Source organism: Eublepharis macularius, chromosome 2, assembly GCF_028583425.1.
Source record: "Eublepharis macularius isolate TG4126 chromosome 2, MPM_Emac_v1.0, whole genome shotgun sequence".
Classification (NCBI taxonomy): domain Eukaryota; kingdom Metazoa; phylum Chordata; class Lepidosauria; order Squamata; family Eublepharidae; genus Eublepharis; species Eublepharis macularius.
Genome location: NC_072791.1, coordinates 103,162,718 through 103,188,316, shown reverse-complemented (window position 1 = coordinate 103,188,316; position 25,599 = coordinate 103,162,718).

Genomic DNA, 25,599 nt, shown 5'->3' with positions numbered 1-25,599 from the left:
CAGTGTTTCTCTCCTTTTTGCTTTGTTACCGTGACTCTCTCTTTTTCTTTGATGTGATGTGATGCCTGGAATCCAAACTCCTGATTTTTCATTTTTTTACAATAATAATGGCTTTTTAAGACAGCAGTTGATAAGGTTTGATTCTGTTGAGCTGTTTAGTGTTTACTACAGAGAAAATACGATAAATTTATTATTCAAGGTATCATTGGTTTATCAGTTGAACATCAGTCTACCAATAGAACAAGTACTACACAGTTCTGACATCTCTTGTAGATGATACTATGTAAAAGAAATGAGATTTCCTTTGCTGCATGCCAAATGATATAAGCAGAGGAATCTAGTCGGTAGCTTCTAGTGCAGTGATTGGATTTGTTATGTATTCTGTTGCTTTGACATTTAGACAGCTTGTTTTGTTGCTGGCTGCTGTGTGGCACATTTGGGAAAGGTCAAGCTCATAACATTTTTGCCTAGGTGCATTTGTAATATCACCAAGGTTTTTTAAGACTCTTCAGTCAAGCTCCAGAAGTGTCACAATTGACATTCAAGGGAAAAGCAAGCAATTCATGTTTCTTCTTGTGTATTACTCAGTCCACCTAAAGCATATCATGAAATGGTTCTTGTCTTTAATAAATGAATGATATACTCTGTTTGGGGTTTATCAACTTGTCATCATTAAGGAAGAGGATGAAGATTGCCTATATGTTTCTGCAAAAAATCAGACAACTTCCTTCTCCTCACTAATATTGTATTTGTTTCTTTGCGAAAACATATTTAAGTTGCATTAAAATATTGCCAAATTCCATCATTGCATCATGCCACAGATATTCCATGGCAACTATGCTGTCTTAAAGTAATTAATACTAACTCATATAAACATAAGAAAGTCCTCCTGCTAGGTCTAGCCAAAGGTCTATGTTGTCCTGCATTTCTGATAACAAGCAACCATATGTCTCCTGGAATCCCAGAAGTATGTCATGAAGGTAACAATCTTTTCCTACTGTGGCCACCTCTATCTCTGGAATTGGCATTCAAGGGGCATGCTATCTGAAATCAACCAAATGTAATTGTCCATTTTGTATTCCAGAACAGTAAAAGTAAGACCAAGTAACCTGCCTGTGGTGTGTCATACAAACATGAACAGAAGTACAGAGAACCAATCCTGCCACATATCCAGACTGTTCTCTTGAGCTTACTGTCTAAATCCAGAAGAGACACTAATGCAATGTATCTGGAATCATATTTGAGGATTATTGGGGGGGGGGTAGGTAAGGTAAAGGTAGTCCCCTGTGCAAGCACCGAGTCATTACTGACCCATGGGGGGACCTCACATCATGACGTTTCCTTGGAAGACTTTTTATGGGGTAGATTGCCATTGCCTTCCGCAGCCCTCTACACTTTACCCCCAGGAAACTGTGTATTTGTTTTACCAACCTTGGAAGGATGGAAGGCTGAGTGAACCTTGAGCCGGCTGCCTGAACCCAGCTTCTGCTGGGGTCATGTGAGCAGAGCTTGGACTGCAGTACTGCAGTTTACCACTCTGCGCTGTGGGGCTCTGGAATCATATTTGAGGATTTTTTTTTTTTGGTAAAGGAGTATTAACTGGCCACCTTCCGCAAAATGAAGCCAATACTCCAGGATTTTTGGGTGGGCACTGTTAACTCTCTCCTAAAGGCAGAGGAGACAACAGGCTTATTTATGGCCTCCCTCACTTTTCCTGCCATATTGCCATATATGGATTATAAGCATGCATTTGTGCCACCTAATTAGTGCCATGACATTAATCTGGCCTGCTGTTATGATTCCACAGGGGCTTAACTGAAGGTCTCACTGCTTATTTCACAGCTAGTCACTTTTCATAGCATAATGCTCTATCCCATGCAATTTGGTGCTAAATCATTTGATGCCAGTTACTGCAGTTTCTTACAGGCATCCTTCAAAACGCATGCTTTTAGAGGAAAGATATGTCCTTCACTACTATTCTCTAGTATTCTGTATTTTTAAACTTAATTGATATTTTATAACTATTCAATCCCTGTCCTGGTATTAATAATATTTAGGTGTGATGATGATGGTTATGTTCATCTTGTAATATGAAATTATTGCCTGTAGTTCCACTGAGGACATTAAAAATGCAGTGCAGGTGGTGGCATTTGAGAAAATAACATGTTCCCATTATATTGAGCAATTAAATAATATCATTCCAAATTGGATCAGAGGCACACAGAAGGAATAATACATAACAAGCAAGAAGAATAACTTAAACACATTTTCAGATTGAGATGATCAAATTCATCAGAAAAAAAAGTAGCAAACATGTATCCCATAGGCAATCTGTTAATTAACAGCATTTTGACCTTTCTTCTTTTGAAAATTGCTGCCTTTCTCACATCAGTGAGTAGATAAAAAAGAGTTTTTCTTTTGCAGCCAACAGTGGCAATTTAGTTTTTTCTCCTAGAATTGGGATTTGGGTTTTTGCTCTCACAAGTAAACTTAAAATTTTACTACTGATTATTTTGCCTAACCACTGACAAACTCAGGAGCTATTTCAGTCTGTCAGTTGTATTTGTAGCCTTCCCTTTCTCCAAAAACATCCTAAGAAACATTCATAGTTTACCACTCCTCAATTTTATCATAACAACTTTATGAAGTAGACTATGCAGAGAGAGAATAACTGGTCCAATCTTCATGGTTAGGAACTTAATCTAGAGTTCCCGCACTCTTGAGCATTTGTCCAACACTGGTTCTGAAGCTAGGATCATCTAATTGTTCCAACATGATTTTTTTTTTTGAGAGAAGACCATAATTATTGTTACTGATCATTACATGAAAGGAATGTAATAGTTTATGTATTGATTTTAAAGGTCTCCAGATTACCATTCCACCTAAATATTCAAAGCCACTAATTGGTATTTATTTCAAAGTATATATGCATATTACAGTGCAATCCTAAAAGGAGTTACACAATTCTAGGTCAATCAACTTCAGTAGGCTTAGAAAGATGTAATTCTATTTAGGATTGCATTGTTAGTTGTGGCTTATTGATAGAGAGGAGAACAACAAAATAGTAAAGAATGCAAGGCAGTCTGAGAAAAAAGAAGTCCTTTAAGTTCAAAGGTTCACCTTGAAACTGAGAATGATGGCAATAACCCTATGCCAAGTGAAAGACAGAAAGAAGAATTAAGAGAGAGGATTACTGTGATAGTGTTCTAGTATAACAGGTGCAGCCAAATTCCTTTAAATAAGATTTGGCTTCCTTTTGTTATCCTAGTCTGATTATGCTTGTAATTCTTTTTCAATATCTTGGAAATTAATAGAATAATACTGACAATCACTACTGTTTTGCTCTCTTGCAATTATACCAATCAAAACATTGATGCTGATGAAAAGACATGGTAGAATAACTATTGAAGGAGATTTCTCAGAAATGAAACATTTAAAGAGAAAGAAAAGTTTCATGGGTTCACATTCAATGTATACACATACTGAAGAAGGCAGCTTCTTTTAACTTTGGGGTTTGGTTTAAGCTACATCTGAATAAGGCAATTTCTTTTCAAAAGGTGATCAATTTTTATCTTCTAAAGGCAGGTTTATGTGTTACTAGAGTGCCAAAAGAGGAAGTTCCAGTGAATGGCATTACTTTTCTTTGAGTTCCTAGTAATAAGAGAAAGGGAGGAGAGATGTGGATTTCCAATAAGTGGAGGTTGTGTTCATGCATTGCCCTGGGGAAGATTCAATAGTTTGCATTCTCTATTACATTAATATCTAGAATCAACACCCAATTTGGAGAATGTCCCATTGCCAATGCAGCACAGTGATTTTTTTTAATTCCTGTTTTATGATAGTGCCAATAAATTACCTTTGCATCCTACTGTTGCCTGTTGATGCCATGTTTCCCTGCAATTTGTAGTTGTGTTTCCATGATGAGGAGAAAATTCTTATTTTCAATATTCAAGAGGGGCCTCCACCAGAGTCTTCCCTGATTAGCCTTGGGAAGGAAGTTTTTTGCCTACCTTGCACTGCTTACATGGGATGTGGCTATTGGCTGTGGTGGTGCTGATATTAGATGGTCACTGGCAGGATAGAGTTGGGGAAAGTGAGTGGGATGGTGAGTAACCTTGGCAAATCCCATTGGTGGAGATATTAGGGGCCTGTTAGGATCGACTGGCATGCTTTATGGTGGCCAGTTGAGAGGGCAGGCTGCCTGGTGGGATCCCCTGGACATGTTCTTCCCTCATGCTCCACGGCGGGGGTTCTTGGAGCTTTAAGGGGGAAACCATCTGTCAGGCCAGCTGGATCCCAGCCATGCATATAGATGGATCACACCCAGGGCAGCGGGTCTTGCCCAGACAGGTCAAGGCGGGGTCCAGGAGTGACCCCAGGGCTTGATCTGTACTGCTAGTTAGGCCCTTGCCAGGTTTAGTTTATTTTACAGTTAATGTTGTTGCCAAATAAAAAGTGGCCCTTTAGTACCCAAGCCTTGCGTCTGCCTCTTTATTCTGACTGGGGGGCAAAGGCTTTCATCTTAGTGTCAGATTTCCTGTCATAGAGGACTTGCTCTCACAGTGGAGAGACCTGCTGGAACTGTAACTGGAACTTCACGTGATGCCCTCTTCCTCTCAACACCTGTTGTTCTTCAAAAGTGACTGTGTTTTTGAGTAAACAATGAAGATCACAGTACCATGATCCTTTGCCTTTGGTTCTCAATCCATCTTGACTTGTTGTGTTCCATGCCATACCCGAAACATGATAGAGCACTGGCGGTGAAATGTTGGGGTGGGCTACCATGCCATCAAAACATGTCTGACACTCTCAGTTTGACACTGAGAGATCTCTGTCTTTCAGTACTACACCTCTGGAGATGCCAGTCACAGCTGCTGTTGAAACGTCAGAAACTACAATGCCAAGACCACGGCGATACAGCCTGGAAAATCCACAACAACCATGGTGTTATGTATGTTAGCCTCCTACACAAGTGATTCCTCTCCTTCTTAAAACAGTCCATCACAGTGAGAGTGGGAGCAGGGGGAGGGAAGTGGTTGGTTTGGAATTTTTTTTTTTGTTAATGGGACAGGAAGACTCTCTTTTTTCTATTTTTTACAAATAAAAGTGGGAGACAGGGCGACCTCCATTTTCTTATTAAACGTATTAACCCAGAATTGAAGGATGGACAAGAAAATAAACTGAAGCCAAAATGACAATTTCAATAAAGAAAGTGAAGGCAGCCCAATCTTAGCAGACTGGTTTTCTACCTGGAATACTGATCTGGAAAGACGTGGGTTTGCATGTGCATCTGTGCACAGTGCCTGCTACATCCACTTCATTTAATGCTGGGCTAACAGTCTTTGTGGACATGGTAAATTTCCTCCCGGTGCTTCTTGACCCATTATCTTCAGAGGACTTCTTTAGTCACAGTGGCAGCACCTAAGCAAAGGATAGTAGCAGTAGAGTTCACTGGGCAATCTGGTCCACAAATGCCTGGGTCCTTCTTGGTGCAGTTTTCCTCTAATAATTGTTTAATGTTTATTATTTCTAGTTTTCACCCAAATCTGCATAACATGAGGCTTTGCAGCAGCCAGGCATTTAGAGGCTGAAGGAGACCCCTCCCTTCTCAAACCCATGTGTGCACACCTGCATGGACCTTGGTTGCTTGCCAGAATTTCCTTGCATTGTGTGTAAAAGCACTAACCTAGGAGGCACTGAAGACAAAATGCACTCATGCACAACATGCACATTTCCCTTCCCCCCAATGAAGTTAGGCTATGCTAAGGCTCAGTCTCTCCCCTTGGGATTCATTTGATTGGTTGTGTTTAAGGAAATTACTGCTACTTGCCACTGCTGGCCCAGGGTGAGTGCCTCTCTACACTGCCACTGCACAGTAAGAACCGAACTGAAACATATGAATTTTTTTGGTGGAGGGGACTCGTTACAGCTTCATTTCCTGATTTTGTTCCACTGTTTTGGAAGCTGCTTTAATGAACCAAACCAGCGATTTCTGTGAGTATTCTCGGCTCATTTGTTCTGTTTTGCACAATTAATCAATTATTAATCAATTAAAGCTTCTGATGATTAAACTGATTAATGAGTGCAGCCATTGTTACTAGTGGTACTTAACATGCATACTACAGTTTGCTATGCACTGAAATCTCTAATCAATCTCTATTCATAACTGATCTGTTAAAAATTATATGATAGACATATATCTACATATCAACACCACTATGAACATTTTGAGCACAGAATATAGGAAGGGATATTTAACCCCTTTCCGCCCGCCAATTTGTCTCCACATACACCCATTGTTTTTTATTTAAAATAAACAGTGATGTAGGACAGCAATCAGTACTTGTCTTCTTCCACTGAACACTGACCAAAGCACATGGAGGTACATTTCTTTACTAGCGAACATAGAAGGGAGGCATCAGAGAAAAAGGGAAGCTAGATAAGTGCTGTTCTGGTGTGCAACTGCAAGACAACTGTACTTTGTGTGGCCTGCTGGTATCTTTTGATACCAACTTACTTTCAACTGTGCAGCATATAAAACAATTCAAAAGGTCTTACCCCTTTTCAAGTTAGACGCAGACCCCTTCAGTGATGGGCCTAATTTGAAAGGGAGCTTGCCTTTATGCCCTACTAACCAACTCTTCCAGATATGTCCCTTTCAAAGCAACAAAGCTTTAATTTTGTTAAGTGGGAAAAGTATCCAAGAAAAGCCTCATTTATTTATTTATTTATTTATTTGTTTGTTTGTTTGTTTGTTTGTTTGTTTGTTTATACATTTCTAAACTGCCCTCCCCATCAGATGGGCTCAGGGTGGTGTAACAACAACGATTTACACATACAATTTAAAACAGTAAAAACATTATAAATAAACATTTAAAACATTTTTCTGTATACAATAAAATTTCTCAGTGACGGATATAAATAATTAAAATTCAGCATTTTAAATGCAGAGCCTAGGTCTTGCAAAATGCCCTGCATCAGACTTGTGAGCTCCTGCATGGGTGGTGGACATTCTTCAATGGTATGGCTGGCGAGATGACAGCCTAGCCCCCACCAAATGCCTGGTGGAACATCTCTGTCTTGCAGGTCCAGCAGAAAGATAACAAATCCCACCAGACCCTGGTCTCCTCAGACAGAGAGTTCCACCAGGTCAGAGCTAGGGCTTAAAAGACTGGCTCTAGTAGAGGCCAGATGGACCTCCCTGGGGCCGGGGACCATCAGCAGATGCTTATTAGCAGTTTGAAGTAACCTCCGGGGAACATATGGGGAGAGGCGGTCCCAAAGATATGCTGGGTCCAATCTGCATACGGCTTTATAGGTCAACACCAAAACCCTGAACTGGACCTGGTACTCAACTGGTAACCAGTGCAGGTGTCGGAGGATAGGTGTTATATGTGCCATGGTTGGAACTCTGGCAATCACTCGTGCAGCTGCATTCTGAACCAGCTGCAGTTTCTGGATCAGGCCCAAGGGAAGCCCTGCATACAGCGAGTTACAGTAATCTAATCTGGAGGTGACCGTTGCCTGGATCACTGTCGTAAGGTCATGGGTCGATAAGTAAGGGACAAGTTGTCGAGCCTGTCTTAGATAGAAGAATGAGGATCGAACAACCGCTGCGACCTGTGCCTCCATAGATAGGGAAGCATCCAGGACCACCCCCAGGATGCTTTCCAAATTCTCATCTCCTGAATTTCTCTTTGAACTTTGGAATTCTGAATTATTTGTTCTTATTTTGAAGAGGAATCAACCAATGCATTAGGAATTCTCAACTATTCTGTAATGTTTTCTATTTCCAATTTTTCTATAGTGTTGTTTGTCAAGAAACAGGCCTCTTTTAGTTGTTTTTGCTTTTCAGATCTTTGCTTCAGACTTTTGGGTTAGACTACAGAAGACCCATCTCCGGAAAATTACAGTCATTATGACTTCACAGTAGAGTTCCGTGGCGCAGAGTGGTAAGCTGCAGTACTGCTGTCCAAGCTCTGCTCACAACTTGAGTTTGATCCTGGTGGAAGCCAGATTCAAATACCTGGCTCAAGGTTGACTCAGCCTTCCATCCTTCTGAGGTCAGTAAAATGAGTACCCAATTTCCTGGGGGGAAAGTGTAGATGACTGCGGAAGGCAATGACAAACCAACCCATAAAAAGTCTGCCAAGAAAATGTGATGCAACATCCCCCATGGGTCACTAATGACTTGGTGCTTGCACAGGGGACTACCTTTACCTTTACCTATGACTTCACAGTACCTAGAGAGATGAGATGAAACTGAGGCAGACAGGTGTAGATGAGATCATGGGATCAAAGAGCTTCAAAGCCAGAGACCAGGAGGAAGTTTTGCACTTGCATTCCATGTTGTTAGTACAAGGAACCCAGGATGAGGGTAAGTGTCTCTGATTGCAAATATGCTCCAGCTGCAGAGAAACATGGTCACATGTCTTAGCAACACCCAATGACAAGTCAAGCAGGATCAGGCCATGCTCTGGGCATCGTGGCATAAACTCAGGGTTTTCATTATAGTTTGTGATTCTGCTGTGCTTGCTGTGTTGGTGGTGGTGTGTATACCTGTCACTTGGGCACCATTCTATGTTCTGTATTTGACTACCAGATTAGGAGTCAGTCCAAGACTCTTGTTTCTGGCTTTTGGGCTTTGGAGTTTTACTTGGATTTTTGTGTTTCTAGCCTGACAAGGTAACATCTGTGTCAGAAGTAGAGATGGGCACGAACCGCATTACGAACGTCAAAAACCCATGAAAATGGCGATCGCGTGATCGTAACCCGGCGGATCGTGATTGGCCACGGCCAACGATCCAGTGGTTGGGAGAGGCCTGGTTCGGGGCATTTGGGCTTGGTTCAGGAAGCCAGACACTCAGGCGCCAGCAGTCTATTCCTCTGGCAACAGAGCCAGGGGAAGGCCTGAGCTCTGTCTGCCCTCCCTCTGTCGACCTGGAAACCCGAATGGAAGCCCATCTTTCCTTGATCAGCAAGGCTTCCTTCCAACCACGGAGCTGCAAAGCAGTTACAAGTTGGGAGAAGACACCCAGGGGAGGGAGGGGGAAGGGGGTGTTCCGTAGCCACGGGCACTCCAATCTCATCCCTGCAAACCCTGATAGGCAGCTCTGACGGCCAAACACAGACCTCCTGTGTTGCTGAATGGGACCCATGCTTATAAATAGCCATGGGCTCCCAGACTGGGTTTCACTTTCTGCTAGCAGTGGAGTGGAATAGAGCTATTGCTTGCCACTTGCTAGCCTTTGGAGAGAGAGACTGAGAGAGTACAATTGAACTTGGCTTTGGTGGATAGGAATCTATCTCCTCTGTTTCCAGTGCTGCTCTCTGGCTCTGGGGCCAAGCTTGGTGGGCACCTCAGCTGAGGGCTCACATTGATTATTATTAATCAGTGCCTGATCTGTTCAGGTCTGTGGGAGTGGTGGGCTAGGGCTCTAGTTCCTCCTTCCCTCTGGTGCCAGGGCTGCTGCCAGGCCCTGGGGCCGAGCTCAGTGGGCACCATGGCGGAGGGCACACAGAGTCATCTCCTTTCCTGTCCTCCTTAATTCTAGTTTGGTGGCACAATGAGTCTTCCTATGTTGGCTGCTAACAGTGGTTGTGGGATGAAGTGCGATGGCAGTCCTCCTGGTTCAGTTGTTGAAAGCAGTTTTGGGTGTGTCTCAGGGGCTGCAGGGAGTCTTGCCACACACCCCAATTCACCTATATGGGCTGTGGAGGCCCAAGAGGTCTTTGCGCAGGAGGGAGAGAATCTCTCTCAACATTTTGAGGAGGGGTGGGTGGGCGATGGATCCCTGGAGGAATGGTATGTGTGTTATGAAAGTTCCCTCCCGTCCCCATCCCAAACTCTCTGTGGTGTCCCTTCCCGCAGTCCACCCCTCACCCCGTTGTCCATGTCCAGCTCCGCAGCACAGCCTGTAACCATTCTTCCTCCTTCCCCTGAGACAGTTAGCAGCCAGCGTTACAACACCTCCATATGGAGGCACTTTCGGGCCCTTCCTGATGATCCCCGTGTGGTGCGGTGCCGTACCTGTGATGTCCTGGTGCGCAGGTGCAAAAACCCAAAACACTACTCTTCGACGGCCCTGACTCGGCACCTGAAGAGGCACCACCTGAGCCTGTCTCCCTCCTCACCCAGTGAAACATCCATTGGGGGGAGAAAGGGGGCCACCCACTCTTCTGAGTGGGGGTCAGTGGGAGGATCACTTTTTCCTGAGGGTGGTGCTGGTGAGCGCACAGTAAGTTTAGCCATCTCAGCTAACTCCGTCATCTTCAAAATCCATTCCTCTATTGTAATATCCAACTCTTCCATTTTTTTTTAATTTTTAAGATTTTTATTAAATTGAAATAAAATACACAATCAATAAACATTCAAGTTGAAGAAATAGCATAAACTATATACATAAACTCTGCTATCTCAATTTTTATAATAGCAAATACATATGATTGATATAAGCGACAATTATGCAAACGTATAGGCAATAAATTCAGTAGCAAGTGAGAAACATAAGGTAGTCCTTAAGTGAGATATTTTTAACCACTGGGTCCTTGCTTAGAAAGTGGTCTAACACTGGTAACCATTGCTCCACAAAAGAAGATTTATAATTAGGGTTTTCTATGCATTGTGTGAAGTTCGCAAGGTTAGCCATGATGAAACAATCCCAGACATGTGCTAGGTCTTTTGTCCTTCCAACGGGATGCAATTGATTTTTTAGCCGCATATAATAAAGTTGCAATCAAACATTTTTTTTTTTGTAAAAATTTTTATTGGATTAGAAATATATCATATCATATCATTTACACTCACATTCCTTTAAATTTCCAATTCTAACCCCCTCCCATCCCCCCCTTTTGTTGACTTCCAACAGTTTTCCAACCCCTCATCTATTTTCCCTTTACTCATATGAATTTTACTATATTTATTATAATATACTTTCAAATTCTTCTAAGCTTATCTATCATATTTGTGCTATTTCTGATTCCTTTCAATAATATTCATTCTGATCACCTATACTCTATTTTACTCTTTCTACTCTCTTCAATATGGGACAAACAATTTGCCCCACCTTATACATATTTTCTAGTACTTCTATAAACTTTACATGTATTCATAATAAATCAATCAATTTGACTTATATTCTATATATGTTGCTCCTTCCTTTTACATATCATATCCAATATAATTATCTAATTTCTCCGTTATAGAGCTATTTAACTAGAGTAATCCATTCATATATTCGTTTAACATAAGTCAATCTATTATTTCCACATTTCACCTACTGATATGTATCCATTCACCCTTTTGCAACTATTATTTACGTCAGAAAGATATTTAGTTTAGCTTTTATCCTTACATTTCTTATAATGATAGCACTACTAATACTCTATATAATAATCCAATATGGTATTTGCTTAGAATTATTCAGTCAACTCTCCCCCCCTCGGTATAGTCACTTCCCTCTTCTTCCGTTATGTTTCAGTAATTTTCAAACTGCCACAGTTCTCCACCCACCTCCCATTTTTTCACCAAATATTGTTTCAGCTTCTCCCAGTCCTTGTTAAACTGCCCTGGGTCAAGGTCTCTCAATTTTCTTGTCATTTTATCCATCTCCGCCATGTACAGCAATTTGTAGATCCAATCCTCAATGGTTGGCACCTCTTGTACTTTCCACTTCTGCGCGTACAAAAGTCTAGCTGCTGCTGTCATATAGAATAACAATGTCCTGTATTGTGCTGGCATATCTTGCATTCCCAAGTTCAGTAGCAGGAGTTCTGGGTTCTTATTCACTTGAAATTGTAAAATCTCACTCATTACTTTTATTATTTCCCCCCAGTACTGCCTAGCTACCTCACAAGTCCACCACATATGGTACAAAGAACCCTCATGTTTTCTACATTTCCAACATTTGTTAGACATGTTCAAATTCCCTAGCGCTATCTTCTTTGGTGTCAGATACCAACGATACATCATTTTATAAACATTCTCTTTAATATTAGTGCATGTCGTAATCTTCAACGTATTTTTCCACAAGTATTCCCACGCCTCCATTGTTATTTCTTTGTTAAAGTTTATAGCCCACTTCACCATTTGCACTTTAACTACCTCATCCTCAGTATACCATTTTAGCAACACTTTGTAGACCTTTGAAATTTCTTTTTTATCTCCTTGTAAAATTACTTTCTCTAATTCTGAATTCTCCATTCTTATTCCTCCCTTCGCACAGTCCGAATAATAAAGATCTCTGATTTGTCTATATTGAAACCAATCATAGTTTGGGGACAACTCTTGTTGTGTCTTTATTCTAGCTTTAGAAAGTTCTGTTTGAGTTATCTCCTTATACGTTAAACACTGTTGCTTATTATCGACCGTTCTTGGATCAATTACTTCATATGGAACCACCCAGGAGGGAGTTCCTTCCTGTAGGTAATCTTTATATTTCTTCCAAACTGTGAAGAGGCTTCTCCGAATATAGTGGTGTAGAAATATAGAATCTGCTTTCACTTTGTCATACCATAAATATGCATGCCATCCAAACAGTTTTTTATATCCCTCTAAGGCCAGCAATTTGCGATTTTCCAGTGTCATCCAATCTTTCAGCCATACCAGACAGATTGCATCATAGTAAAGTCTCAGGTTGGGCAGTTGCATTCCACCCCTTTCTTTTGCATCCTGCAACACTTTCATTTTCACCCTAGGTTTCCTGCCTGCCCACACAAACTCCGATATTTTCCTTTGCCATTTTTCAAATTGTTTAGAGTCCCGAATAATTGGTATTGTCTGTAACAAAAACATCACTCTTGGCAAAACATTCATCTTAACTGCTGCAATTCTTCCCAACCATGACAACTTCAATCTATTCCACTTAATCAAGTCCTGCTCTATTTGAGTCCATAATTTCTCATAATTATTCTTAAATAGATCTATATTTTTTGCAGTCAGTTCGATTCCCAAATATTTTACCTTACTTGTTACTTCACAGTCTGTTATTTCCATAAGTTGCTGTTGTTTTTGTTTAGTCATATTTTTACACAATATCTTTGACTTCTTTTTGTTTACAAAAAAACCTGCCAAGTCTCCAAACTCTTTGATTTTATCTATTACCTTAGGCATGTTTTCAATTGGATCTTCCACAATTAACATTATGTCATCTAAATGCTCTGACCTTATAGGAAAAGTCCTTTATCTTTATTCCACGGATTGCATCATCTTCTTGGATCTGTATAATCAGTATTTCCAATACCAAAATAAACAACAGTGGAGACAACGGACAACCTTGTCTTGTACCTTTCCCTATAGTCAGTTTCTTAGTCACCTCATCATTCACCACAATTGCTGCACTTTGGTCTCTGTAAATTTCTTTAACTGCTCTTATGAATCTTTCTCCCATTTGTAGCTGTTCCATAGTTGCAAACATAAAGTCCCAGTTCAAATTGTCAAACGCTTTTTCAGCATCTACAAAGAAGAACCCAACCTCTTTATCACAACGCCTGTCATAGTATTCAATAGCATTTATAACTGTCCTTAAATTGTCTCTAATTTGTCTGTTTGGAAGAAAACCTGCTTGTTCTTCCCCAATAGCCTCAGCTAGCCATCCCTTTAGCCTCTCTGCCAAGATCTTCGCAAAGATCTTGTAATCATTATTAAGTAAAGAAATAGGTCTGTAATTTTTAACATTTGTCAAGTCCTGTCCCTCTTTAGGGATCAATGATATATTAGCTTCACTCCAAGTATCTGGAGTTCTTTGGTCTCTCAAAACCCCATTGATCACCTCTTTTAGAAATGGCGCCAGCTCATTGGCCATTACCTTATAAAATTTTGCTGTAAGTCCATCAGGCCCTGGCGCTTTTCCCAAGTTTGTTGACTGTATTGCTTTCTTTATTTCTTCCTCTGTTATTTCACTATTTAATTTAACTCTCCAGTCTTCCGAGATTATTGGGAGTTTTACTTTTCCCAAATATGTCGCTATTGAGTCTTTTTTCACTTCTTTTTTCCCATACAATTTGGCGTAAAATTTGTAAAAGGCTCTACTAATGGCAGTCTGTTCCAGATGCACTTTATTGTCCTCACATATTTTATTTATTATCTTTTTTTCTTTTCTCTTCTTCAGTTGCCATGCCAAATATTTCCCAGGTTTATATGCACCTTCAAACGACTTTTGATTCATTCTTTTCAAATTCCATTCCAATTCTCTATTGTTCATTGCCGTCAACTGCTCTTGTAAAATTTTAATATCCTGATAAATTTTCTTCTTACCTGGTCTTTTCTTTAATTGTATTTTTTTGGCTTTTATTTTCTCCATAATCTCCTGTCTCTTCTCCTCTCATTTCTTTCGTGCTCTTCCATTTAAATCCATTAGTATGCCTCTAATCACTGCTTTATATGCATCCCAGACCTTATTGGTTGGTACTTCTCGATTCATATTATGTTGTATGAAGAACTTAGTTTCCCTTCTCAGCATCTCCATATTTTCTCCCTCCTGTAGCAAATCCTCATTTATTCTCCATCCTTTCCTCTTATTTCTTTCCCCAAACTTCCACATAATTGGATTATGATCTGAGCCTACCATGGGCATTATTTCAACATCCTTAGTCCAAAGCGCTAAATCCTTTGAGGCCCAGATCATATCAATACGTGATAGAGTAGAGTGTCTTGCGGAGAAAAATGTATACTGTCTACTTGTGGGATTCCGCGTTCTCCATACATCTTCCAAAGTTTCCTGCTGCACTAATGCAAAGAACGTCTTTGGCAAAAGTCCTCTTTTCTTTTGTGCAGTTACTGATTTTTTGTCCTGTTCCAAATTTGTAATTCCATTGAAGTCTCCTGCAAGGATTATCTGATCATATGTAAGTTCATCTAGTTGCTTCCTTAAATCCTCAAAGAAGCTTTCTTTAGCACCGTTTGGTGCATAAATTCCAATAACCAACACTTTTTTTAAATTCCATGTACATTCCACTGCTATAAATCTGGCTTCCACATCTCTAATCATTAATTTTGGCTGTAGCTCCTCTTTAATATATAGTACCACTCCCTTTTTTTTCTTTTTTGAGGCCGCTACAAAATCAATGCCCAACTTACTCACTTTAAGATATTTTACATCCTGATTTCTGATATGGGTCTCTTGCAAACATACAATGTCTCATTTTTGTTTTACTAGCCAGTGGAAAGTACTTTTTCTCTTTTTGGGTGAATTAAGTCCATTTACATTCCAAGATAAAACTTTACACTCCATATTCATAGCCTTGTTGTTGGTAAGTCCTTTTCATTGTCCCTCATAAACTTTTCCATCTCAAATTCAGATCTGATGCGCTTTTTCATTCCTCCAAATTCAAAAGATATCCCTTCCGGTAATTCCCATCTATATCTTATTTTCATATCCTTCAAATTCTGCACAAGCACTTTATATTTTTTCCGATCAAGCAACACCGATCTGGGTAGCTCCTTCATGATGATAATCGTCTTGCCATCGACTACCAATGGATCTTGAAACTGTTTACTCACTATCATTTCTCTTATATTCCTTGTCGTGAATTGCACAATCATGTCCCTTGGTAATTTCCTCTGGGCTGCGAATCTGGAGTTTATTCGGTACACAACATCCAGGATAGCCACAACTTCCTCCTCCTCCTTTCCCAGGTATTCAGCTAACACTTCAGTCACCTGTTCTTGTGCTGTCTTTGTCTCTATTTCCGGCAGACCTCGAAACCTCAGCTGTTTCTCCATATATTTACTCTCCGCAACCGCCATTCTCCCCCTTATCACTCTCATATCTGTTCGTTGCGTCTCTGTAAGATTCTCCATCGCCTTTTCCACAACATTAACTTTCTGCTGCGCTGCCTGTAAATCAGTTTGTATTGTTTCCATTCCCTTCTTCACCTCTGCCAATTCGTTTTTTATTGTCTCTTTAACATCTTTAACTTCTCTCACCAACTCCTGTTTTGTCTCCTTCAGTTCCTTTAACATTTCCAGGAATTTTTTGTCCAAATTCTCAATACCTGTTTGCCACTCTTTCTTCGACATCGTGGGGCTTGATTTACCTCGCTCCCACGAGTCTGCACGTTTCCTTAGCTCCGTGGCATCTAAATTAATGTCCCTTTGAAATAATTTAAATGTCCCGGTTCTTAAAATAAACAAGAGACACTTACAAAATCCAAAATGTCGGGCGTCTTTTCTCTATGGTTTTTCTATAGTCTTTTTATAATCCAAGATATCCTACTTCCGTTCCTATTGAAGTCAATGCCCTTCCCTTTTCAAAAATGGCGATTCCCTTCTTCCTGTTCTTCGATGGGGACCTTCTCTCACAGGCACCTCTATCGCTGTTACGCACTTCCTGTTTGCCGACTCTCCACTGCAGCTCTCGCGATGGTAGAAGTTTTCTCACAGCTTGCTATCACTTTATAACCACAGGTATGGTAAACAATTATCTATTTTCTTCAATAACTTTCTTTAACTTAGTCCTTTTTCTAATCAAATTCTTTCCAGATCTTTTTCTCAATATAGTCCAACTGTTGCAGTTTAAAAGTTCACTTTAAAGCCTCATTACTTTAAACAGTCTGTCCCAGTTTGAGAGATAGTGATCTTTACCTTTTCACACGTCTTTCTGGGTTGTAATCACTGCTTCGATTCCAAATTTTCTTCTGAAATTAATTTCCCCTGCTGAAGCTTGGGCATGGAGATCTTATGCCAGTTGCACTGGCCCCGGATCTGCCGCAGAGATTTATGCCGACCTGTCTTAGGGTGGGACCTCAAGGGATGAGAGAGAATCCTTAGCGCAGAACCACCCCTCGCCCAAGATCGACGCACCCTGAGGTACTTGAGCGTTCTTTGCCTGTTCCCCGCCTGGGAGCAGGTGGCCGCGGGCTGAATTTGCCCCACCGGCCGCTGGAAACGGCAGCCCGGTCAGCTCCACTATTAGAGCTGCGTTAGACCTCCATGGATCCCAAACCGGAAGTCGCAATCAAACATTTTTTAGAGGGCGGAATTGTCTCTTTTTGCCAATTATTAAAAAGGATCATCTCTGGTTGCAGAGGGATTTGGTTACCTGTTAGGCACTCTATATAATCAATTACATCCTTCCAGAATTGAGCTATTTAGGGGCAGTCCCACCAACAGTGGATAAACGTGCCCTTAAAACCACACAATTTCCAGCACTGTGGGGAGCTATCAGGATTAATATGGTGAAGCTTAGCAGGAGTTAGGTACCATCTCGTCATTAACTTAATGGATTGCATCCTTATATCTATGACATTTGTAGTAAACATATACAATTGCCAAATGCTTTGCCAGTTTTCCTCTGAGGATTCAATTTTACAGTCCTTCTTCCAAGCCTCTTGATATGGCATAGCGCCTGACCAGTTAGGCTTAGAGATGATATTGTAAAGTTTGGAGATAACCCCTTTTTGAGATGCAATGTTCTTTTTCAATATATTTTCGAATTCTGTCAGAGGCTGGAGCAAAGCAGAAGTAACTGCCGCAGTGTTGAAGAGATGCTGGATTTGGAAGTATTCAAACAATGGTAAGTTTGCCCCGATTTTTTCCTCTAATTGTTTCTTTTCCAGCAATTTTTTGGTTTTTGTTACGTCTATAAGTCTTGTCATATTACCCTGTTTCCATCTTTAAAAGGTATTATTAGGTTCTGCAGGTTCCATTTTTGAGCGTATAGCAGCCTCACCACCATTGTCATATGTAAACATAATGTGGCCCCTTCCCAGTTGGCAGCTAAAGCTGCTAAGACTCGGGGCCGGGTTTGCCTCTCTTGAAGGAGAAAAGGCAGTTACTTTCCCGGCCATCCGGGCATCGCTTGGGGAGGCGTAGCTGAAGGCTTATAAGCCTGCTCCGCCCTTCCTCACCCTCAGTAGTCACCTCATGCTTGGCAGAAGAGAGGAGTGCAGTTGCGTTCCCTCTCTGCAAGACGAGGTGTCTGTGCACTTAAAGCGCGGGGGTCTGCTTTGCCGCTCTGCTTGGAGTGCAAGCGCTTGGGAGCAGCGGGGGTGTTTGCTTTGCCCTCTCCTTTTCGGCTGGCACTTGGCCGGCTTTCTGACAAAAGCGGATGGCCGTGGCTGCAGTGCCATGCCTTGCAAATGCAGGGGGTTGCTTTGCGCTCTCCCCCCCATGGGCATTGGGTTTACGCCTAGGCTGTAGCCCTGGCGTTAAGAGGCAGGAGCCCCTCCTTTGTTTTCTGCCCTGCGGCTGCAGGGGTTTGTAGTTTGGGCAGTTGGGGAACTGGGGTGGGCTTATTGACACCATTCACCCTTCTCCCTCTGGAGCTTAAGTGGCCTCTTGGCCATTGTCCACTTAGGGGTGCCCTGCCTACCCTCCCTCGCCTTAGGTGTGGAGTGGGGTTAGCTAGTTGGGGGTTTGCATAGTACCCCCTAGTCATAGTGGGGCAGCCTTGTGGGGCCCTGCATACCCCCCCTTTTTTGAGGTGGCCATTAATAAGAGAGGTCTACCTTGGTTAGTAACTGGAAGAGTCCTCCTGAGAAAGCTAGGGGTAAGCCACGGTGGTGGGCTTTTTGATACACCTTAGTGGGCAGTGCCATTCTCTTCCCCCTGCCCCTCCCCCCTTTTTGCAGTATCAAGTAAGCAAGGGGTTGAGGCAGCCACAAGCAAGGGGTGGGCATTTGGCTTGGTATCAGCCATATTGAGTAGACACCAGTCATGCCTGGAAAAGGTAAAGGGCCCTCTAAGGGCAAGCAACCCACAAAGCAACCTCTGGCAAAAAGGCCAGCTCCTGCGTTATCCTCATCAGAGGGTGAGGAAGAGGCTCAGAGTAGACAGGAGATCTTGGACCGCTTAGCGGCCTTAGAACAGGCCAGGGGTGGCTCAAGTGCCTCTTCTGCTAGGGCAAAGCGAGTTCATTCAGTTAAATCCGCATCAGCGTCTACTTTTCAGAGAGAGGTTCTAAAAAGATTGTCTGCTCTTGAAGGGTCAGGTGGCACAGAAGCAGGTGATTTGAGTGGCAGCGCTCCTGCAGCTGACGATGTGGCATTGGAACCCAAGAACCTGGCGGAGCCAAACTGGTCAGCGGATTCAGGACAAGTGGCATTGGCGGTGCAGCAGCCAGAGGGAGATGGTAAGGCCTGCTGTGCCTTTGCAGGCTGGTGCATGGCCTTGGGGGCAGTGGGGACAGGTGGCTGCCCCCTCTCCCACAACTCCAGGACACCCATCACATTCACAAGGGGTTGCTCCACAACCACAGAGTTCCAACTTAGCTTGGTCATCTGGGGCTTGGCCGCTGAGGCCAACACAGCACAGGGAAGTGCTGAGTACATCTGCTTTGACAGCTCCCATTGGGCCTGTAGCTTGGCAGGGAGGGGAGTATCAGCCTTCCATGGGTCAGTTCCCTCCGTGGGGATGTTATCCCTGGGGTTTCTCCATGTCAGGTGCCCTTGGCTATGGATCTGTCCCATTTGGGGCACTACCCTTCGGGAACACTGCAGTGCCCCTAAGGGATCACTTGATCCCAGCTACTAGGGAAAAAATTTTGCATGGGGAGTACGTCGACATCTTCACCCTCCTCTTCAGGGATCTGGAGAAAAAGGAGAAGGAGGACCTAGATGACCGGGACAAAGAGCGCTTAAAAAGGAGGAAAATTGAGCGCAACTGGCATAACTGGATGCCTGACATGCTGATTTATGTGGGCATGATTGCCAGGGCTCAACCTTGGAGGGTTGCACAGCTTTTCCAATACATAGACATTATTTATAGGGGCCATTCAGACTTCATTGGTGCAGCCTAGCTGCAATACAATGAAGAATTCCGGATGTGTGCTGCCCTTAACCCATCCTGGCAGTGGGATAAGATCCACCAGCAACTTTGGTTGCAGGTCATGTCCCCTGCCAAACCAAATATGGGGGACCACTCTGATAGCGGCCACCTGGTGCAGAGGAGTCAGAGTGCTCAGATTCCCCACGCATCCATAGGGCAGCCAGTTCAACCCCGGCTCCTGTTTTGGGATTTCAGCTCCCAAGGGGTCTGCTCCAGAAAGGCATGTAGCTTCAAGCATCAATGCCCAATCTGTGGCGGCCCCCACCCATTCACATCATGCCCCTGTCAGTCAAGAAGGGAGGGAGTGGGCATAACCAGTCTTCGACTGGAAAAGGCCTCAGCCCCATAAACCTGAGGGTTCTTGAGCAGCTATTGTTAAGTTAACCCAGGCGCCAGGAGGCGCGTTTTCTGTTTGACGGGTTCAAGTTCGGTTTTAGGATCCCATTCCAGGGTCCTCGGACCCTCTTTATGTCCACCAATTTACTTTCGGTTGTGGGCATGGAGGATGTGGTTCGAAGTAAGATACTTAAGGAATGTTCTGAGGGGTGAGTTTTGGGCCCTTTCTCCGTTCCCCCCATCTCATGTTTGAGGGTTTCCCCATTGGGTGTGGTGCCGAGCTGGACTCAGTCAGGCAGACTTCACGTTTGCTGGCTGAGAAGCTGAGTGAGCTCCAAGAATGGCTTGCCACCTTTAAAGAAAGGTGGAAGGTCACGTTGAGGGAACTTCAACAGCTGGTTGGGCATTTAAATTTTGCCTGCAGGATGGTGGCGCCGGGTAGGCCCTTTCTCAGATGCCTATGCAACACCATGGGGGGATTTAGGCTCCCTCACCACAGGCTGGAAATCAGTGGGGAAATGAGGGCAGACCTGGAAGTCTGGGAAGAGTTCCTCAGAGATTTCAATGAGGTTTCCTTTTGGAAGGAAGTCATGCTGCTGGAAGCCGACTTGCAGGTGTCCTCAGATGCTTCTGGTTCCACTAGTTTTGGGGTTTATTTCCAGGGGCACTGGTGCGCTGAGCGATAGCCACCACGTTGGGTCAGAAAAGGACTAGGTAAGGATCTTAACTTTTTGGAGCTGTTGCCGATACTGGTAGCAGTATGTTTGTGGGGGAACGAACTGGCAAATCACTCTGTCCACTTTTGGTATGACAACCAAGCGGTGGTTCATGTCCCTCATTCCCTTTCATCCAGATCCCGGAGGGTAATGAGACTGGTACGGTCCTTAACACTACGGTGCCTGCGGTTAAACTTGCTGTTCACAGCCAGGCACGTCCCAGGGGTGGACAATAGCATGGCAGATTCTCTGTCTCGCTTTCAGATGGGCCGGTTCCGGCAGCTTGCCCCCGAGGCCGACACTTTGCCGGCAGTGATGCCCCAGGAGCTGTGGAACCTTGGATGCTAGAGGCAGAAAGGGTCATACAAAGGGCAATTGCCCCCAGCACACAGAACTCATATGATCGAGCAGTGCACCAGTTTGCAGGCTTTAGAAGGGAAGCAGGACTTCAGCAGGTATAGCCCATCCCAGTCAAGCACCTTATGCATTTCTGCATTGCGCAGAAAGGTAAGGGTTTGGCTGTTAAATCTATAAGGGGTCAGTTGGCGGTGCTGGCTTTTGCAAGCAAGGCTCGGGGAATGGTCTGGGCTCTCCCAGACAGGTCAAGGCGGAGGTCCAGGGTGACCCCAGGGCTTGACCTGTACCGCAGTTAGATCCCTTGCCGCAAGGACAGGTTACGTTATGCTGTAGTTAATAAAATGGCCTTATTTTATCCCAACACTGTCTCTGTCTTTTATTCTGACTGGGGGGGGGGGAAGTACTTTGGCTCTTTTCTAGCTATCTATCCATTAATCCCAACATGAAGACTTCTTTCAATTAAGATGGGTAGTCATGTTAGTCTATCTGTAGCAGTAGAAAAGAGCAAGAGTCCAGTAGCATCTATATTTGTTAGTCTTATAGGTGCTACGGGACTCTTTCTCTTTTCTTCTGGTTTCAATTGTATGTTAGTTTTCAAAATTTTCTGTATTACCATATGGATTTGTATCCAAAAACTTTTAGCTTTATTGAGAGTCCACCACAGATTATAAAATGTCCCTTCATGCTGTCCACATTTCCAACATTTATTCAAAATGTTTTTTACTTTTTAGCTAATTTTTCTGGAGACAGATACCAATAATAACAACAACAACAACATTTGATTTGTATACTGCCCTTCAGGACAACTTAATGCCCATTCAGAGAGGTTTACTATGGGCCAAGCTACACATGATGAATGACACTTGAACAGCAAGTGGACTGAGTGGAGGGCAAGTGAACAGGGAGAAATACACTTGCTGTTCAAGTGTCATTCGTCATGTGTAGCTTGGCCCTAAGTGTATTGCTATTATCCTCACAACAATCACCCTGTGAGGTGGCTGGGGCCGAGAGCTCCAAGAAGCTGTGACTGACCCAACGTCACCCAGCTGGCTTCAAGTGGAGGAGTGGGGAATCTTTACTACACCAAAATTCTCTTTAAGCGTAAAACGCAGGGTAAATTTAATGCTCTTCATCCACATAGTCTCTCATTGCTCCCCTAGTGGGAATGAAGAGGCAGACAACGTTGTTGGATCTAAGGGCCACTTTATTGAATTAACCTCAACGTTAACATTAATCAAAACTGCAGCAAGGGTAAGCGGTACAGGTCAAGCCACGTGGTCATCCCAAGACCCCCGCCTTGACCTGCCTGGGTGAGCCCCGAAGCCCCGGGTGCAAGCCATCCCTAGAGATGGCAAGGATACCCAGCCAGCCTGGCAAATTGGTTCCCCTTTCCAAGCTCCTAATCCTCAGCCGTACAGCAGTGAGGCAGGACTTGCACATGGGGTTAACCTAGGCCACCTGCCCACGCGCGCTGGCAGCTGTCACAAGCAGTACCAGCCGCTCCTAGCAGACCCCTCTTCCCCACAAATAGGGAAGCACCAAAGGTGCTCACCGGCCTGCTGACTAAATCCCAAATCAATCCTGCCAACGCAAGAGCCAAGCCTCTGCTTAGGCCCCTGCGCCCCACTATTGGCCAAGGGCCAACCTAAGCCCTTGCCGCAAGTTGTTGAGGAAAATTTCATTGCCAGCCTCTGACAGGTGAACCCCATCACTATGATAGAGGCTGGCAATTTCGGCCCTTATCCTGGGGTGGGGTAAATAAACCCCCAATCACTCCCCAAGGGCCTTCTGAATGGCCCTATTGGCCTTCATCCTGGCTCTTTCGATGGTGTGCCGGTCCATCACCTCCCGCAACACTTTGCGAGGCAACATGGCCGACCACATTATGAGGACCCCAGGCCACCGCAGCAAAATTTCCTGCATGTTCCACTTGACCTGCAGAGACAGAGCCCTACCGTGAATGAACCCAAGGTCATTCCCCCCCAAGTGTATAACCAATATGTGCAGTACGGGTCCCCACCGCTGCCCAAATAACAGTGGTAACAAACCCGGCCAACGAAGGCCTTGACGGCCCTGCCATTCAACCAAAGCCTATTCGCTCAGACCCAGCTGAGACCCCACAGGGGCCTGGCCTGGTGAGCCGCCCAACAGGGGCCCCACAGGGGCCTGGCCTGGTGAGCCGCCCAAAACACCATGCTGTGCCCACAGATCAGAATTTGTTGCTTCTCTCAGCGAGACACAGCACCTAGGAAACATCAATTAGTAAACTCTTAAAACTGCTTCAAAGGACGAACATAGGACCGATAAGCCGATGATCTCCACCTGCCCACACCCTGTATGGCCTGCGCTGAATACCCCATCGCTGCAGCTGTGGATGCAGCCCCAATCCTAAAGGAATGGGTACCAAACTTCACCCCCACGAGCCTAATCCTGGACAGCGCACACTCCGTCACAGTCCAAAATTGATAGCGCGTCAGAGGGGAACCATCTTCGTGACAAAATAAAACCCCAGGGGCATCCCTCCGAACTCGCATATATCTGCGCAAGTCGCGAACTGGACACAGCTCTTGGTCTGCACAGGTCCCCAGTTTAAGGATCACCCCCTTCTGCTGTTGATCTGTTTTGGATTTCTGAATCAAAAGGGAAACCCCACCATCAACAAATTCAACATCCCCTACTCTAAGAGCCCGATCGGACCTATCAGTCTTGGACCACACCACTAATTCACTAATGCGTAAAGCCCCCCAAAAGGCTGTAATAACCTAACCTCGAACCCCGAGCTGCACACTACACCCCAAGTGGAAACCAGCCCTTTCAAAACAGAAGGTGATATAGGTTCCCTATGATCAGCGCAAGGCCCAACCTCACGCACCCAAACCTCCAGCATTTTTCGGACTCGAAAGTCCCCCGTGGCCTCTGAGAACCCCCAAGCCTTACTAACAAACGCTAATGCAGAGAGCTGACCCCTAATGGACTTTACCGCCAGCCCACGCCCTTTCTGATGCACGCAAAAGCATATCAGATGCTCAATAGGGATGGGCCAAACCTGCTGTAGGCCCTCCCCCGTTCTAAATCCCAAAAACTGCCCTACCGCTCTGTCGTAGCTGCGCCGTTTACTGGGTGCCACCGCGAGCCTAATGGCCCTGAAAGCTTTGACTCCCCAAGGAGCAATAGGTCCGGGGGCATCTGCGCAGGTATCTGGTCCGCCTCTGGAGCAAGCTGCCAAAACCACCCCATCTGTTGGCGAGACAAAGCGTCTGCCACCCCGTTGCTTACCCCTGGAACATGTCTGGCTTTAAATAAAATGTTCTTCCTGAGACAAAGCAACGTAAAGGCACGGACCAGCCTCATTACCCACTCAGATTTAGAGGATAAAGAGTTGACAACCTGTACCACAGCCATGGTACAGCCATGTTCACACCAAAAGTGAACAACATGGTTGGCCAACTCCTCACTCCAAAGGTGCACTGCCACTAGAATCGGAAAAAACTCTAGGAAGGTCAGGTCCTTGTCCAAACCCCTGGCATGCCAATCGGGGGGCCACTGTTCAGCGCACCAGTGCCTACGGAAATAAAACCCAAAACCTGTAGATCCGGATGCATCAGAGGTGACCTGAAGGTCTGCCTCCAAAAGCAGGTCCTCCCTCCAAAAGGTAACCCCATTATAGCCCTCCAGGAAGTTGGACCATACGTCCAAATCCTCCTGCATCCCTCTAGAAATCCTAAGGTGATGAAGCGGCGCCCGCAGGGCCGACATGGCATTGTAAAGCCGCTGCAACAATGCCCTACCTGGGGTGACCGCCTTACATGCAAAGTTCAGGTGGCCAACGAGCTGCTGGAGCTCCACAAGGAACACCTTACGCTTTGCCTTAAATTCCTGGAGCCTGAGCTTGAGGTCCAAAACCTTCTCAGGGGGAAGACGGAAACACTGTTGCAGAGTGTTGATCTCAATTCCTAAGAACGTTAATACCGGAGATGGGCCCTCCATTTTCTCACTCGCCAAAGGAACCCCAAGCTCCTCAGCCAATCGAGTGAAAATGTCAAGCAACCGGGCACACTGCCCAGTCCCAGCCTCCCCAGCGAACATAAAATCATCTAAATAATGACAGGAATTGCGGCTATGCGCCCTGTGCTGCAGTTCCCACTCCAAAAAGGAACTGAAACACTCAAACGTTGCGCACGAAATAGAACAACCCATAGGTAGGGCACGGTCCATATAATATTTCCCCTCAAAACAAAATCCCAGTAACTCAAAATCATCGGGGTGAACTGGGAGAAGGCGAAAGGCAGACTTAATGTCTCATTTTGCTAACTCCGCCCCCGGGCCACACTGGCGCACTACCCTGACTGCCTGATCAAATGACGTGTAACGAACTGAGCATAAATGCTCTGGAATAGCATCGTTCACGGACTCACCTCTGGGAAA